Below are 18829 nucleotides of genomic sequence, written 5' to 3' on the forward strand. Positions count from 1 at the left end.
ATTTGCTACACTCATGGTTTCACACATGAGCAGCAATACACTGAGAAACAGGAAGGAAGGGAACAGATTGGAACAGAAGTACCTCTCCTTCTCCCTTCATTCTGTCTGTTAAGTGAACTCCTCTAGCATAACAAGTATAGCATTATGCTAGAAAAGCAAAAGGGCATGGGTCCGAATCCCAGGGTGCCTACGTAAATTGCAAACCTTCCTTCTACTGTGAATTGCTTTGGATAAAAGCATCAGATAAAAGAATTGTAGGAACTCAATTTGTTTTCGCAATGTGTCGCTAAAAGAACGCGTTAGCCGATGTAATAAAACTGCAAATGCCAAAGTCATGCATCATATGAGAAGAACATTTTCTTATCTCTCATCTTGTAGAATGATTATTCGAATATGTATGAGACGGAAAACGAAGTACGCCTGGTTTCGTAGCTCATACGCTCACTCCTGTATGACCCATAAAACCTACCGATAGCATCTTTCACGTTCAAGAGATGAAAAATGCTTATTAATAAATATAATTGGTCTTCTGCCTTTAAGGAAATCAGAACCTACAAGAAAAATATGATAAATATATTTCTGTCTATTGATAGTGTCTTTTTGTATACTCACTAAAATGTTTAGAAATTCTGAAACTGAGTTCATTCCTTAGATAATTTTTACCTCATGGCATGATTCATTTATTATTGCGGCAAATCAAGTACGCATTGTTTCAGAAAGAGGATTGCTTTTTTGTTGAAATAAATAAGTGATTGAAGTAAATTAACTACATCAAGATCACTGCATCGTTGTATTTCTTCCATATTGCATTGTTTCATTTAGCCCATGTGGGCCGTTGTAATACCCTACAGGACGCCTCTCTGGCGAGAGTCAGTCTGTCCATTTCTTCATAGGCTGCAGGATTGTTTTTACATAGATGCAAAGTTATTGCTTCCTCCGCCTCAGCAAAAATAAATAAATAAAATAAAATCCTTTACTTCTCGACTGCCTGCTGAGAGACATATCTAACCGTTTATTTTATCAGAGGTGCAAACACAGTTGTAAACTTTATTCCCGCTGTTTCAACGTAAAGGAAGTTTTTAAGTCGCCGATTCCCCAAGCACCAGCTGGTTAGGATGCTGTGCCGGTAATTGGGAGGTTGTTGGTTCAAATCCCTGGTTGACAGAGTGATTTTCACCATTCCAAAAATCAGAATTTTATATATATATATATATAAAAATTCCCCACTCGCCCTCCTGTGGGCGGTCTTTGTCCTTCAAGCTCGGGTCCTCTACCAGAGGCCTGGGAGCTTGAGGGTCCTGCGCAGTATCTTAGCTGTTCCTAGGATTGCGCTCTTCTGGACAGAGATCTCAGATGTCATTCCTGGAATCTGTTGGAGCCACTCTCCCAGTTTGGGCGTTACTGCCCCGAGTGTTCCAATTACCACTGGGACCACTGTTACCTTCACCTTCCACATCTTTTCTAGCTCTTCTCTCAGTCCTTGGTATTTCTCGAGCTTCTCATGTTCCTTCTTCCTGATGTTACCATCGCTTGGGATTGCTACGTCTATCACTACGGCCTTCTTCCTCTGCTTGTCCACCACTACTATGTCCGGTTGGTTAGCCATTACCAGTTTGTCAGTCTGTATCTGGAAGTCCCACAGGATCTTAGCCTTATCATTCTCAGCCACCTTTGGAGGTGTCTCCCATCTTGACCCTGGGACTTCCAGCCCATACTCCCCGCAGATGTTCCTGTACACTATGCCAGCCACTTGGTTATGGCGTTCCATGTACGCCTTGCCTGCTAGCATCTTGCACCCTGCTGTTATGTGCTGGATCGTCTCGGGGGCATCTTTGCACAGCCTGCACCTGGGGTCCTGCCTGGTGTGGTAGACCCCAGCCTCTATTGATCTTGTACTTAGAGCTTGTTCCTGTGCTGCCATGATTAATGCCTCTGTGCTGTCTTTCAGTCCAGCTTTGTCCAGCCACTGGTAGGATTTTTCAATGTCAGCCACTTCCTCTATCTGCCGGTGATACATGCCGTGCAGGGGTTTATCTTTCCATGATGGTTCCTGTTCTTGTCCCTCTTCCTTCTTGGGTTTCTGTTGCCTGAGGTATTCACTGAGCACGTAATCAGTCGGGGCCATGTTCCTGATGTAATCATGGATCTTCGATGTTTCATCCTGGATAGTGGCTTTGACGCTCACTAGTCCTCTGCCTCCTTCTTTCCGCTTAGTGTATAGTCTCAGTGTGCTGGATTTGGGGTGAAACCCGCCATGCATTGTGAGGAGCTTCCTTGTCTTGATGTCAGTGGCTTCCATTTCCTCCTTTGGCCAGCTTATAACGCCAGCGGGGTATCTGATGACTGGTAGGGCGTAGGTATTGATTGCCCGGATCTTGTTCCTCCCATTCAGCTGACTTCTCAGGACTTGCCTTACTCGTTGCAGGTATTTGGTTGTTGCTGCTTTCCTTGTGGCCTCTTCATGGTTCCCGTTTGCCTGCGGGATTCCAAGGTACTTGTAGCTATCCTCAATGTCTGCTATGTTGCCCTCTGGCAGTACGATCCCCTCGGTTCTGACTACTTTCCCCCTCTTTGTTACCATTCGACTACACTTATCCAGCCCGAATGACATTCCGATGTCATTGCTGTAGATCCTGGTGGTGTGGATCAGTGAATCGATGTCTCGTTCACTCTTGGCATACAGCTTGATGTCATCCATGTAGAGGAGGTGGCTGATGTTCGCCCCATTCCGTAGTCGGTATCCGTAGCCAGTCTTGTTGATGATCTGGCTGAGAGGGTTAAGGCCTATGCAGAACAGCAGCGGGGACAGGGCATCTCCTTGGTAAATCCCGCACTTAATGGTAACCTGTGCTATTGGCTTGAAGTTGGCCTCTAGAGTTGTTTTCCACAGCCCCATTGAATTCCTGATGAAGGCTCTTAGAGTCCTGTTGATCTTGTACAGTTCCAAGCATTCTAGGATCCATGTGTGAGGCATTGAGTCATAGGCTTTCTTGTAATCAATCCAGGCGGTGCTCAGGTTGGTATGTCTGGTCTTACAGTCTTGAGTGACTGCTCTATCTACCAGTAGCTGGTGTTTTGCTCCTCTGGTATCTCTACCAATTCCTTTCTGGGTCCCGCTCATGTATTGATCCATGTGCCTATTCATCTTAGCCGCTATGATGCCTGATAGGAGCTTCCATGTTGTGCAGAGGCAGGTTATTGGCCGGTAGTTGGATGGGACCGGTCCCTTCTGGGGGTCCTTCGGTATCAGGACTGTCCTACCTTTGGTCAGCCATTCCGGGTGGGTCCCATCCATTAGCAGCTGGTTCATCTGTGCTGCCAGGCGCTCATGGAGTGCAGTTAACTTCTTTAGCCAGTAGGCGTGGATCATGTCAGGACCTGGTGCTGTCCAGTTCTTCATGTTTGAGACTCTTTCTTGGATGTCTGCCAATGTGATGGTTACTGGGGCTTGTTCAGGGAGGTTACTGTGGTCTGCTCTTAGTTCCACAAGCCACTGTGCATTGTTGTTATGTGATGCCTCTTTCTCCCATATGCTCTTCCAGTATTGCTCAGTCTCCAGCCTTGGTGGGTCTATCTTCATGCTATTACCCTGCCACTGAGAGTACACCTTGGATGGTTCAGTGGAGAAGGTCTGGTTTATTCTCCTGGCTTCTATATCTCTGGTGTACCTCTTCAGACGGGTAGCCAAGGCTGTGAGTCTTTGCTTGGCAGTTTCTAAGGCCTCAGCTATGGACAGCTTGTTATACTTATTAGGTACCTCTTTTTTCATCACACCTTTCTGTAATTCCGATAGCTGGCTAACTTCCCTCCGTGCTGCCTTGATTTTAGCCTCTAACCTTCTCTTAGTGTAGTGGTAAGATCGCCGCCTTTCACACGGGAGACTGGGGTTCGAATCCCGGTTGTGGCCTACCTCCAGTAGGGGTCCTTAGGCAAGACCTCCTCACGCTATACTGTGCCTACCTCAAATATGAGAGACAAACATACGAATAGAGTCATGCCGGCTCAGACGTCGCCCGGATTAACAAGGTCTGCGCCAGATGTTGAGGAACCAGGACAATCTGACGATAAGTGGGCTACTGGAACAAGAACAAGACATGCATGGACAAGAGATATATATATATATCCATCCATTTTCCAAACCGCTTATCCTACTGGGTCGCGGGGGGTCCGGAGCCTATCCCGGAAGCAATGGGCACGAGGCAGGGAACAACCCAGGATGGGGGGGGGCAGCCCATCACAGGACACACTCACACACCATTCACTCTCACAGGCACATGGAGTTTCCCACGACTCAAACCACACATTTCTGTGTGGCCCTTGAGGTGTGATTAACCGTCACTTTGCTAAATACTGTGTTCCTTAATTAGAAGATGCTGAAGCATCATGTTCTGCTGGCCAGCTGGCTAGCTACCATCTCCAGGTTGGAGGTTTGAGGGGGCGGGGGGGGGGGGGAGGGGAGGGGGGCTGCGAGAAACAACAAACCACTGGTGGTTTGGCAGAATTCACAATGTTCTGAGCATAGCGAAGTAGCAGGGAAATGGACATTCTGGGACAGTTCAGGACAGCGGCGTATCCAGGCCGATTAAAAGTGAGAATCCCCAATGAGGAAGACTAACAGGAAGACAGAGGGGCCTCATCTAAATGGGGGGGGGGGGGGGGGGGGTTAGGCCCACAGCCAGATTTACACTCACAAAATTCAGCATTCAGTTGGGTGTTGGTTGGGTGACTGGATGTTGCATTTTTCATATCAGCATTCGTTGAAATACATGCTTTTTCATTGCAGTTTATCATGACTATGGAGACCTGAGTTTGAGTCCAGCGATTACATTACATTGCTGATATACATACAGACAGTGACAGACGCGCATTTACTGCCCACAGGCCGACAGTCTCATGCACGCAGCCGGAGGTGCCGGTCTGCGCAGGTGCTGAGCTGCGGCGCGATCAGAGGGAAGCTGGAGCTCGTCGCTTCCCACACCTCTTGCCTCCCGCTGTGTCTGCAGCTGAGCTCCACATATTTCATGATTTTGAGTATAAAAAAATGGAATCATACAGATAATACATCAGATCATATAAATGTAAAAAAATCTTAATATTCGTTATTTTTGTCATGATCCGGTCGTCCGGTCCTCCCGTGAGCCACGCCCCTCGTCTGCCTCGTGTGGAATTGTGCATTTTAGTCCATGTCTGTGTGCTTCTCTTCAGTTCAGCCATTAACGTTGTGCAGCGCTTGTCTCTTCCTGCTGGTCTCTTCCTGCTTGTCTCTTCCTGCTGGTCTCTTCCTGCTGGTCTCTTCCTGCTGGTCTCTTCCTGCTTGTCTCTTCCTGCTGGTCTCTTCCTGCTTGTCTCTTCCTGCTTGTCTCTTCCTGCTGGTCTCTCCCTTGATTAAACCCCATATTCACCCAATTCCGCGAGTCCTCTTCCCGCATACCCGCTCCGTGCCCCGTACACCATGACAATTTGGTCCTTATTATTCTTTTACTTCTCATAAAATCTGTTTTCAGTGCAGTATGACAGATGAGGCGCTTTGGGTGGGGGGGGGGTGTATAAAGGAGACAGGTTCTTGCTGATGAGCTCATTGACTCTGGGAACGGGGTGAAGGTTTGGCCCCTACCCCTGCACATCGTCTTCCTGAAGACCCCCCTCCCCCCCCACCTGCCTGAGCCAGCACTTTCCCACGCTCTGTAATCTAAGCACACAATCAGCGTACCCAGAGGTGACTCTGACGGTTGGTCCTCTGTTCTCGTGCTGTGCCACAGTCCCACAGCTTACTGAATTAGTGATTTAACATAGTGGCAGGAAATTTTGTGGTCTGCCTGTGCTCCTACTGTCCGCCAGTTCTGTCTCCCGTCCTCTTCATCTTATCTCAACATCTCTATCTAACACCATCTCCCAATGTAGTATGTGGCTCTACAGTGCAGTGGTTATTACATCTGCTTTGCATTGTCTCCCATAGTCCATTCCGTAAAGCAGACTTCACTGGACACATCTGTCATCTGTTTATAGCTTTTAACGCATTTATTCTGGGCTTTTTACTCTGAACGGTGTAATTATTAATGAACATGGATGTCGCTCTGCTAAAACGTGTGACAGTTTGCATAGATCACGTTTAGAGACCAGGACGGCCGACTCCAGAGGGTTAAGATTGGGGTTAGGTAGAGGCTGCGGGTGACCTGACTGGGATTAGGGTGCTTTCTCATAGAAATGAATGGAAGGTCCCTGTTTTGTGTTAGGGAGCCCCCCAGAGGTGTCCCGGCTGCGTCACTGTGGCCAGGCCCCCTGACCTCTCCATGATTTCCCTGGTGGCTCCGGAGAGTCACGCCCCTCTCAGCTGCTCCCCAACTCAGCTGAATCATTCGCCTATGTGGGGAGGTCAGGCTCACCAGCATGTCATGTCTTCATGGAGTTACTTGAGTTTGAGTGTTTCCTCCCATGTCTGCCTTTGCGTGTACCACGTCTACCTCGTCCCTTAGACCCCGAGACTTGCCTAGCTCATCAACGCCTGGTTACCCAATCCCGATCCAATCCCGATCCAATCCCGATCCAATCCCGATCATCGCCTCTGGCACCGATCACCTGACTCCTATGACTGCCTCCCCAGCTCCACCTCGGTTACTTGTTGGGAGGCTTAACAACCTGCTGATCTGCGTCAGTGTCCGTTTTTGGTATTCCTATCGATTTACACAGGTAGGCCAACGTGCCCATGCGTGTCTGTGTGTGTGTGACATGTGCGCACGCGTGTGTATGATGGATAAAGGAATATTGTATGGGTTTGGAAGGGTGACAAGGTTAATGTCATACTGATCATGAATAATAAAAAAGAGAATGAAAATTAAGAAAGACAAATAATAATTACACAAATAAAACACAATACACATGTTTGTAATACAATTATTGAGATTTTCTTAACAATCAAATTGCTTGTATGCATTTTCACTGTCAGATCTTTTGCCAGCACGGCTTTCTAGCTTTGGCGTCAGCTGCGGTGTTACTCTTTGACGTTACTGTATTTTTACATTCTTCCCGTTTTCCATAATAATTCTCTGTTCCTCTGCATTGAAATACGTAGCCGTGTTGGGGGCCTTGCTTACATGACTGGCTGATCGTTGCACACGGCATTATGTGCATGAGCTCCACAAGTGATCATGAGTTCAGTAAGAAAACTGAGCGTATCGGTTTTCACGTTTGCTTTACATGCTGAGGGCCCCCCCCCCCCCCCCCCCCCACAAAAGATATTCCAATGTGCATGAATGTGACAAGTTAACTGGCTCAAAAACAAATTCTGGTTCCTGATTCAGCCCCCTGTTGTCATCCATGTGCTAGGGGTACATAGAGATTAATATCTCTTACATTCACGCCATTTTCTCGCTGATCCTCTGCCTCACATCCCATCACCTTTATAAACTTCCATACGGTTGTGGTTCCATAGTGTAGTGGTTATCATGTCTGCTTTACACGCAGAAGGTCCTGGGTTCAAGCCCCAGTGGAATCAGTGATTTTATTGGGCATGGAGGCGGTCTGACTCAGTGGATCAGGCCTGTGATTGGAAGGTCACTGTTTCAAGTCCCATTCTTGGGAGAGTAATCATATCTCCCTCGGACCCTTGAGCGACCCCCCCCACATAATGGATGAATTTCTGACCTGGTGAAACCCCAAGTTTCACTCGCATGTTTATACACAGAAAACATGGGATAAAGAATATAAGAAACACTCCAGTGTTCCTGGGACCACTGTCACAAAGCTGGACTTTTGGGTTAGTAAGATAACTTGTCAGATTCAAGGTAGCCTGGGCTAAATATAAGTGAATCAAGATATACTCTATTTAAACTGGTGTACTTCAAATCTGACAAGTAGTATAGCTTAGCAGCAAATTTTGCTTTGTGTTACAGGCTCCTGTTCTCATTTTTGTGAGAAACGTAAACAAGGCATAATTTCTCTTACATTCTCGCCATTCTGCCACCCATCCTCTGAATCGCAGACCTTCACATTTAGCTGCTGTCATCTGCATTGATTCCATAGTGTAGTGGTTATCACGTCTGCTTTACACGCAGAAGGTCCTGGGTTCAAACCCCAGTGGGATCAGTCGCTCTTATGGGTGGTGTTGTGGGCCAGTAACTTGGGTTTCTCATTTAGCTGGATATGAGGTGCTGTAGTTCAGAGTGACATTGTCTTCATTTACTTTCAATCTTCTTAAATCCCACAAGTTAACCTCAAAGTCATGCTTTTGGAAAAAGGCCCCATGTTCGTCATACAGACCACTGTAGTCATAGTTATGCAAGTGGTAAATAAAGCTTAATTTCTCTTACATCCTCAGAATTCTATGACCAGTCCTTTGCACGGCATCACATCAGCTTCATCTCCCACCGCTTCATGCGTTCCATAGCGTAGGGCTCCGGTCCTCTAGAGTTACCTACGTTTACATAGTTCATTGTGTGTCTATTGTGTGTCATCTGTTGTGTCAAATGTTACAACTGTTATGTGTGTGTGCTGCCCCTCTGTGCCTTTTAAATTGCCCCTCGGGGACAAATAAAGTCTTTTGAATTGAATTGTGCTTTATACACAGAAGGTGCTGAGTTTCCATTTCGGTGGGCTTAGGGGCAGTGTAACTCGGCCCGTAATCAGAAGGCTGTTGGTTCAAATCCCATCATTGGCAGCGAGGGGGCCTTGTTCAAGTGCCAATTGAAAATGGAATAGAAGGTTATTCAAACTGGTAAAATCCTGATCATAGTCACTCACCGGGTGAGATGCACTGAAATCTGTTGGCTGCTGTACCGATGCTGCTCAGCCGCAAACAAGGCTCATGTAGAAGCTGTGTGAGCAAGAGTCCAAGGGAGGCTGGATGGTTCACGCCATCCCCATTACCCAGCTGTCCATGGGGGAGGACATGCAGGGCCGCTTTGTGTTCCGCCCTGGTGCCCCTCCTGAGGGCTGTGGCCATTGTGTGCATGCTGCTCGAACAAATGTAACACGCGGGCTTCATTACTGCAGAAGCGGGAGGTTAGCCCGGTTGTTAGCATTTTTTTTGCGTGCCATTTCTGCTTCTGCCTGATCGTTAACTCGGCCGCGCGGAGCCTCGTAGCTTGGGAGCGACTTTCAGAAAAGGAACAAATCGCTAACACGACAACAATGGGATTATGGGAACCCGCCGTGTCAGGAGGTACCCGGCAAACTCTGAGGCGCCAGAGTCGACTATTAAACCACGATCTTCAAAATATCATCATAAATGCCTAATTAAAAGCTACATTTCACTTCTTGCTCTGATATTATGCTGATAAATCTGAAAGTCAGGCAAAAGAATGGAGCACAAAGGAATCGCATAATCTGAGACATTTTCAGAGTTATGATTTGAGGTAACCCATCAGACCATCTGGAATGAGCCTCTCGAGGAGGAGACGCGGTTTAGGTGACATCTTGTAATTGATGTGCAGGCTGACTGCACCTGGTGGGAGTCACTCTGTTTGTGAAACTTATTTGCTCTGCTTATGATTCTATCTGCAGAATAACCCTAATTGGATTAGTGCGTATTAAAGAGAGTTAGATACAAGGAAAAGGCTAGTCTAAGCACCCCCTGCAGCCAAATATCTATCTATCTATCTATCTATCTATCTATCTATCTATCTATCTATCTATCTATCTATCTATCTATCTATCTATCTATCTATCTATCTATCTATCTATCTATCTATCTATCTATCTATCTATCTATCTATCTATCTGTCAGGTATGGAATGTGTCAATGGCCCTTTGGTTCCAAGGTCAGGTCCTGGATGCGAGGGTGGTTCCCATCTTCGTATCTCAGGTTTTGTTCCCAGGATCTGTTGTTCTACATCATCAGGCTGTTAGATCAGAAGCCTGGAATCTGGAGCTGTGCTCCACAGGTTGTGCCCTTAACACAACGCCTTCATGATGACTCCAGGTCCACAGTAGAGGTGCAATAACAGGACAGGTAAACCCTGGGGTGAAATGGGGCAATACTGAAATGGTGGTAATGATGCCCTGTGGCTAATGGAGAGTGTAAGATATCTACCTTTGCTTTCTGGATTTTGGGCCATTCGGGTCTGACTCAGTGGCCAAGATTAAGCCACTGAGCAATATTCCACCAGATTGCATTGTCATTGCGTCATGCCCTCTGAGGCCTGCCCTGTCTGAGTACCCCTTTATTTCACCCCTCTGGAGATGTACCACAGACGCGCCCCCCCCCCCCCCCCCCAACACTCTTTTCCCTGGAGCTGGGTGATCCTGGTGATACCGACAGAGCTGGGAAGTTCGGGCTGGATTACTGAGTGAAAACAGGAGAAGGAGAATAGAAGAAGCACAGGTCTGCTACTGATGCTTTATGATATGTACCTTCACAGCAGAAAAGGGCCTTTGCACCCAAGTGGAGATGAAAAGGGAGGAACTGAAAACCTGACACGGAAATCAAAAAGTTTACACATCCCACAACTGCCGTGATCTTGCATGAGCCAGCAGGGATTGTTACAGAAACACTTCAGACTGGAGTCAAACAGTGGGGCCCTCCAGAGACTTGAGTCTGACACACGTTGGCCTTGAAGGCTTTAAAAAGCTATGCTAGATGTTGTAATTTCTGCAAAGGTTGGAAGGTAAATTTAGATACAATGTCATGAAATCTATCGATGGATTAGGTGGAGATCTCCTGGAGACCTGAGATTGGGTGGTTCGACAGTCAATAGGACAGTTTCTTGAATAAGGTCTATCACCTGCCTCAGTGGCCTACTGGACAGACAGGAGCAACTAAGTGCAAATTAGACTTCCTTGCAGCTTCACATGCAGTTGGATCTTACACAACATTACATATTAATGGAAGATCTCAAGAACATTGTCAAAGTCATCATATTTGCAACTGAATTGTTTCTGCTTTAATTCACTGATGTCTTTGTTGGCCACTGACCGGCGGTTAGGAACCCGCAAACTAGCAAATAGGCATGCAGATCTAATGCAATAAACTTTAGCCTGCTGAATGCAACAGCGTCCGTGCAACGATGAGATAGAGGAGCTTGAAATTTAAGGGCCAGTCTAGCCAGGGTGCAATTTGCATGATCTGTGTTTTGGCTCTTAATTGGATTGCTCTGTCATGGTCCCTTATTGATATTTTTAAGCTGTAGTTCATTATGATAAGTAATGAGAAGATTATTGACCGGCAGCATCCAACTGCAGACTCCATCTGTGATCTAAAAAGACCTGTCAGTTATGGGCCCCAGCGGTACTAGAGACGGAGAGTCCTCCATCGGCCCATAATTCCAAACACACAACGCAGAGCTGTGGCCCTGTCAGTTATTGTCAACTACAACCAAACACTAAAGAGGCCCATTTTCACATATTCCTTCTGAAAGTGTAATTAAGACGCCTGCAGCGAAGGCAGCCAGAACTGTCTAGAATTTTCAGATTTCCCCAGATCCTGTTTACACTCTTCTAACTATGATTTTTTTGTTAAACGTGATCAGCTATTCTTTATAGCCAACATGACGACGTGCTTCATAAATGTTACGAAGTGACGTTTCATCGGTTTGCATAGCAAACAAAAATAAAATCTGTTTACTATTTAATATGGCGAAAGCTGATGTTAATCTCATACTGTACTTGTTTGGCAAACATTTCATCCAAAAACCATTAAGATTTAAACCATTTGTTTGCCTCATTTCAAGAAAGAACAACTCATAATATGAATATTTAGATTTTATGTTAGCTTTATGGTAAAAACAACAACAGCAATAATAATAATAATAATAATAATAATAATAATAATAATAATGATAATACTACTACTTTATTATAGGTCTCCAAACTGACCAATTCATCATGCTTTTTGTCATACATACGACTTACAATTGGGAGGGGTGAGGCCTCTGTGCCCATGATCAGAGGGTCACATGTTCTGGCCTCAGCAAAACAATCGCATGTCTGTGGACCATTGAGCAGGAGTCTTAACCCCCGGGTGCCATGGGGTGGCTAACCTCGTGCTCTTGCCCTAGAGTATAGAGTATATAGAGTATATATATGGTGTCAGTTATATACTGTTCACTCTTCATTCATGAATTGTTAAACTTCTCAGTTTTAAGTTACGTTTCATCAACTATTTCTCATGCATCTTTTGGTACCTGTACGTCACTAATTGTAATTGTAAATAAATAAACAGCAAATGGAATTAGACAGAATTTCATTGAATTGATTTCCACTTCCTGAACCTCCAATTCCCGATTCCATTTCCTGTAGTTGTTGCTGAATTCCGTTTCTTGGTTTGAACTGCATTCCCGAACCGTCCCCATCCCCGGGCTGCAAACATGTTGATGCCCCTTTAAATGGGAAAATCAGCTCCGCTGTGGACAGAGGACACTAACTTTCATTTAATTTGTTTCTTTTGTTTTAACCCTAAGGTACGACTGCTTCAAATCTAACATAATCAAATGTTTCTTGACACTGTTTCAGGAGCGATATTGTAATGAGACTGACATTTACCAGTCTACCGACACATTGTCGTTTTAAGCTATGAATAAATGGTGAAAAAAAACAAATGCATTACCAGCAGGGGTCCTGCAGGGGAGTTTGTCCGCTGTGATATCATGCTGCTTTTCCAAAACAGAATATTTCATATCAAACGCAATGGAAAGCTAAGTAAAATATCAGAGTTTTTTTTTTTAAACCCAGACAGTGGAATTAAAGTGTAAAGTCGCAGACAGGATCTCAGAGTATTAGCATGTTGAGTAGGTAACACTTTGAAGAGGAATCCTATTCACTCACATGTGTTTGGTTAGATCTAATTGAACAGGCCTTGGGAGGATATTAGTAAAGCCTTTACTCTTTTGGGGGGTCATTATCCTTTGCTTACTAGACTTTCCAAAAAGGCCTTACAATCAAACCCAATCTTTGAACATGTAGTCCCCATATATACATAAGTTCTTATCTCAGAAGAACCAAATCAACAGTCAAAGTAAAGACATTGAACCATTCAGATATATTGGTCCCTTTCCTAAACTTGCCCCAAAAGGTTCATCAAGAATCAGAGATCAGGGCCATTTACTGATATACAATAGTTTAGTGGGACAATAGTTTAAAAGAGAAGAATAAATCTCTGGGGTTCGAAGGTCAACTGGCTGTCTAACCCTACTTGGGAATTTTGAGTTTCTGCAGTTCAGGAATGTGCCCATCGCTCAGCTCTCAGTCATCTGCAGACCAATCTTCAGCTCGCTTTTGGTCAGCTCACAGTACCACTCCTCCTGAGGTTAGCATCCCCCTGAGGTTAGCATCCCACTGAGGTTTGTTGAGGGGGGCCTGTGGGCCACTAAGAATTTCTACACTAAATATTAAATAAAGATGTTCCTTATTCAGCAGATGCTGAAGCAGCATGGTGGTGCAGAGGTTAGCACTGTTGCCTCACACCTCTGGGACCCGGGTTCGAGTCTCTGTCATTGTGGGGTTTCCTCCGGGTACTCCGGTTTCCCCCCACAGTCCAAAAACACGCTGAGGCTAATTGGAGTTGCTAAATTGCCCGTAGGAGTGCATGTGTGTGTGAATGGTATGTGAATGGTGTGCCCTGCGATGCGCTGGCCCCCCATCCTGGGTTGTTCCCTGCCTCGTGCCCATTGCTTCCGGGATAGGCTCCGGACCCCCCCGCGACCCAGTAGGATAAGCGGTTTGGAAAATGGATGGATGGATGGATGAAGCAGCATGTTCTGCTAACCGGCTAAATAGCTACGATGTTCCAACTCCACTTGATATTTGATTTGGTTTTCAAAGCTGGTGCCGGGCAGAGGTAGGCGAGAAGCGACTATTTGAGTGGGACATTGTGGGTACTGGGCATCCTGGGTACTGGGCATTCTGGGTACTGGGCATCCTGGCCTACAGAAAGGCAAGTAACACAGCAGAATTGACCAACTTATCAGTGCTATTAGGGATACAGTAAACAGGACAAACCACAGAAGCAGCAACTTTATAAACTGGCTTTATGAAACACTTTATTAAAATACTCTGTAAATGCAGAAAAACACTTGAAAAACCATGTTAACTGTCTCTCTCTCCGTGAAGCAGCACTGGGTTCATTTAACAGTTGTAGATCCCCTAGTGACTAATAGCACAAAAAGCTTGTCACCAACAGGCCCTGGCACCACCGTTAATGTCACCATTTTGCCATTTTGTTATCATCTGACAGCCAGTGCTTGACCTGTGCTATTCGATACGCAGTATTGACATAACGTCAAAATTTGTCACTTGCTATACTTTGTAAAGGTCAGTCAGGGATATTTATCTAAATTATTCTGGTCGATATATATATATTCTATATTATTTTTTTTTGTGTGTTATATTATCGTACATATTTTACATAAGGACATCTACATTTTTTTAAAATACGGAATTCTCTTTGATGAACGATTGACGATTAAGCTACAGTAGGTGGCTACAGTAAATGTGTTCAATCGTCCACAAGGGAGGCTGCGACATTCTCAAGAACAGCACAAGCTTAATGTGAGGTGGCATTTGTCGCAAAAATAAGCCCATATAGTTACACGCTGGCAAGAAATATCAATCAGAATCAGAGGGAAGTGAAGGCTTGTCCAAAGTAATACAGCGTAGTACAAAAGGCTTGTGACAAGCTGGGGTGCAGTTTCACCTGTATGAAGATGTGAGACTGTCCATAATTCCGATAAATACAAAAGCATCCTGTGAATCATTTTTATCCTGGAATTTTCCAGAATTTTCTCAGGGTGTGAGAGGTCACTGAACAGCCTGAGCGTCGAAATGATGCAAGCCACATGACATGACTGTGTCAGTCACCAGCTCGTAAGCCGGCTGAGGACCTACGGAAGATTCCGGAGCCGTGTTATGGGGAGCATGGGGAGGCATCCCTTCAGCTCAGACCTAGAACCACAGGGAATCAATGCCGAGGCACAGTGACGATGTTCCAGCAGCTGTGTTTATGGATCACAGTAGATCCATAAAATGATTTGAGTTTTTTCTTTTTGAGGGGAGAGTTTTGGGGCGGTGGCACTACAAAGGTATTTTTGCTTAGTGTTTCGGGTCAGCATCTTTGCTGAAGGTGTCTTCTTGGAACCACAAATCCTCAGTAATATTGACACATTAAGGAAATTGCAAGGCTTGATTGTTTTTGCTGGGTCTAAATTGGAAATGTAATTGGAGCTTGCAGAAGGGAAGCACTTGAATCCATCTAGTACTCGCTGTAAATAGGTTCATGGAAATCTGCAGCAGCTCTGTAGGTAATGAGGATACCATGTCCCCAGCCCCTGTGGACACTGGAAAGGGACAAGGGGCCCATCGAACCGCAGACACTGAGGCGTAGGAGACCTGGAGCTCGTCACAGGCTGCATAGGACTCAAGGCTGGGGTACATCTTGGACAGGATGCCAGATCATCGCAGGGCACACACATAACGTCACATGCTAAGGGCTATTTAAAGAGGAGTTTTACTTGCACAAAAGGGTTCTGAGGGCAGACCAAAGAAATTGTTGATTCAGAGAGACAACCAGATTGCAGAGGAGGGCGGCTCCAAGCGACTAGAGGAGGCTGGACCAACCAATCAGACGTCTTGGTCCCGCCTCCTCCAATCGCTTGATCCTACCTTCTCTACAATGTGATTGGCTATCTCTCTGATCCAACATTTTTTTTTTTTGTTCTGCTCTCAGAACATTTTTGTGTAAGTAAAACTCGCACGGGCATTTAAGGATCACCTAACTCCAGAAAACAGACTCAGCAGGGGGAACCCTCATGAAAAAGTGAAGAAAGTGTGGAGGATCCGCTCTCAGGGCAGGATTCAGGTTCGGACCAAACCATGCAGGTGTGAGTCTACAGAGTGCGCTACATATATACATGTAAACACGTCTACAAAGGGGCAACCAAACAATATATTCATGTGCATAGTTGATATTGCAACTTCAAGAAGAATAGCCTTCAGATCTTTGAGGGATGAATCCTTTGTTTTCTTTTGCAGATCTTCATTTCGTAGGTCAGGGGTCCCAGCTTTGGTCCACTTTACATCAAGATGAGGGACGTTCCCTACCAGCCCTGCCTGAATTCCAGCTTTGCCAAGCCCACAACCTGCTGTTCTTGGTGACTCCCGCTGACTGAGGTGCTAATTTAGTTCTCCGACCATTTATGAGATGATGTTTCACGCTGGATCTTCCCCCCATCGGTGAGCCTCAGCCTCGTGGAGTTGCTTCCCTTTGCTGATGCAGTTTATCTTCGGCACACAGTATGCTGACACTACACCTTAAATGCTCTCTCTCTCCTCTAGCTGTGCTTATATTCTTCATTTAGTTACTTCAAAGTTAAAGACCCCTTTTATCTGGCGATTCTGTTACGCCGTCCATTTCCTTTCTTTATTTTACATACATATGCATTTTCTTGCTTGTTCCATTAAAAAGGATAAATTGATATTCCACATGTTGACTTTGAACTAGTCAATTTAAACCATTTTTTTGATCATTTGGTGTTTATATTAAATTTAATCAACGCCTTCTTGTGTGAGCACTTCTATCTTGGCCTTAGATGAAAGAATCTACTTCCAATGTATGCAATAATATTGGAAAAGCAAACATTAATCATAAAAACTTTAAAATAAAAGATAAAACATAAAATCACTGATAACTTTTATATAACAAAAAAGAATAATTTATAAGTTAATTTTTTTTTCAGTTTAATACTTGGAAAGGAAGTTAGACTATCAGATAGTCTGTCACAAATATTAAGTGATGCTTAAATAATATTTTTTGATATTTTTTTATTAGAAAATGTGGTCCAAGGAACATATCATAATTGAACTTTAATAATTCTTTAATTTACTAGAAAAATGTACCAAAAGAGACACAGACTAATATATGTCAAACTTTTGCAAACATCTTAAGTCCTGTTTTTGCTATATATTTAGTAAACATTATCTTCAAAAAAATTAACACAACTTTAAATTGACCAATTTTTTGGATTCCTTTTTGCAATTTTTTAAAAATTGTGATATTTTTGGTTCCAGGATGTCCGTCCATCCATCCATCCATTCATCCATCTATTTCCTGTAGCCACTTGTCCTATTCAGGGTCACAGGGGGTCCAGAGCCTATTGTGGAGGCTACAGGTGAAAGGCAGTGGACAACCCAGGACTAGGCGGCAAAAAAACCCCAAGAAACTAGCAGATCAGTCTTTCCGGGTTTTGTATAAATGCAGAGACAGCAGCCATAAGAGTTTGGTGCTTAAATTCTGTTTCTGCTCCTAACAGACTCATCTTGGTTTGCAACATAAAACTGGAAATTACCCAGCGACCACTTGTACGCACCAGGCAAACACTCTGACCCGGGCATGATTACCTCTGAGAAGTTCTGTCACATGTCAAAAGAACTTGCCACTCCTTGGTAAGACAGACCCAATCGAACTTCCCCGCCCTGTGTTCGGATGAGATCGATCCCTTTCTTTCACAGGTGGCCTAAAGGTATCGCCTAAAAGCAGGCATTCCGCAGAGAGGAGATAAAATTTAACTCGCACCTGCTGTCTTGCAGACTTTATGTGGGCTGTTGTTTTTTATTGATCGTTCGCTGTCACATCTCCTTTGAAAAACAAATGAGAACAATGACAAGAAGGACGAAAAAATAGTTTTATGACTTTATTCTTTGACTTTTTTATGAAAAGCCTGTAAACAAGACCTGAAATGACCCTTGCAGGCACGCTTAGTTTCAACTGTAAGGAAGTTCCGTGTTTCACCTCACACCAGCGTGACACAGATATCCGTGTCTTGCAGAGATGTAGATGCTTTACGGTGAGCTGTGATCAGGTGTCTAGCCATTTCTGGCGACAGCTGTGATTTATATGATAATATCCAGCCCCTAGGTTTATGCATAAATGCATGCGGTTTGCGATGGAAATGGGGATGCAAGTCGCATTTTGGTTCTGTGTGGCCCCAAAGCAATTAAAAATATCTTCAAGACCATTTCAAGATTGCTTAGAATGATTTGTAACACCAGATGTAGCCTGTTGCACCTTTGTCTGTTCATATGTAAATGTTTTCTCTGAGGTCACCCAGAAATCCTACATCAGACTTAAAATTATGTATTATCGATCTTTAAATTCCGCTGCATTTACAAAAACGGTCTTCGTTGTTGGAAAAAAGGACACAATTATATAAATGATATAAAAGCAAACAACATAACTTGAAATTTACATTAAAAACAGTAAGTTGCGGTCAGGTTGGACAGTATAAGAAGAGGACACAGGCGCCGACTATGAAATGGTCACTTTTTCAGAACCAGGCTCCGTTTTCTGGACAGTTCCCATTCCCGTGTTGCACAAATGTAAAACAAATTTCCACCCTTTGATTTAAAACTATACAAGACAAAGAACAAAAATAACATATAGACACAGAGCCTGGGGCACAGGAAGAAAAAAAACACACCAGACATGCAGTTTGATGGTTTGTGGATTGATGGTTTGTTCTCTGCCCCCCCGACATCCGTGCCCCATGTCCCAGTTTATCTTTCTATTTCTTGAAGATGTCTTCACTCCAGATTTTAATTTTCTGAAGTTTCGCTGGAATTTGTCAGAAGGTCAAAATAAAGGCATTCGTCCTAAAAATAATTAAAGGCCTTTTCTCCAGCAGAAATTTGAGTTCGTCAGATAATGTTGTTCTGCATTACATTCATTCTATTATTTCCAACCAATAAGTGAGTTACAATACAGGTGTAACCAAGGGTGACAATTCCAGAAAGTAAAAATCCAGACCATGATTTATTTTCAACCCACTAGATGAGCACTCTGTGACTGTGACTCTTTATGCTCAACTGGTTGGTTGAAAGTAAATCATGGTCTGGAGTTTTACTTTCT

General features: G+C 44.4%; 2 non-coding genes across 2 annotated transcripts; both read left to right on the plus strand.

The window, feature by feature from the left end:
- The first annotated feature begins 7419 nt into the window (after positions 1–7419).
- Positions 7420–7492, plus strand: trnav-uac (transfer RNA valine (anticodon UAC)). The gene has a single exon. It is a non-coding gene; the product is annotated as a tRNA-Val (tRNA).
- A 517-nt stretch (positions 7493–8009) lies between these two features.
- trnav-uac (transfer RNA valine (anticodon UAC)) lies at positions 8010–8082 on the plus strand. Its single transcript has one exon. It is a non-coding gene; the product is annotated as a tRNA-Val (tRNA).
- The last annotated feature ends 10747 nt before the right edge of the window (positions 8083–18829 follow it).

The sequence above is a fragment of the Brienomyrus brachyistius genome, chromosome 18 (genome assembly GCF_023856365.1).
Source record: "Brienomyrus brachyistius isolate T26 chromosome 18, BBRACH_0.4, whole genome shotgun sequence".
NCBI lineage: Eukaryota > Metazoa > Chordata > Actinopteri > Osteoglossiformes > Mormyridae > Brienomyrus > Brienomyrus brachyistius.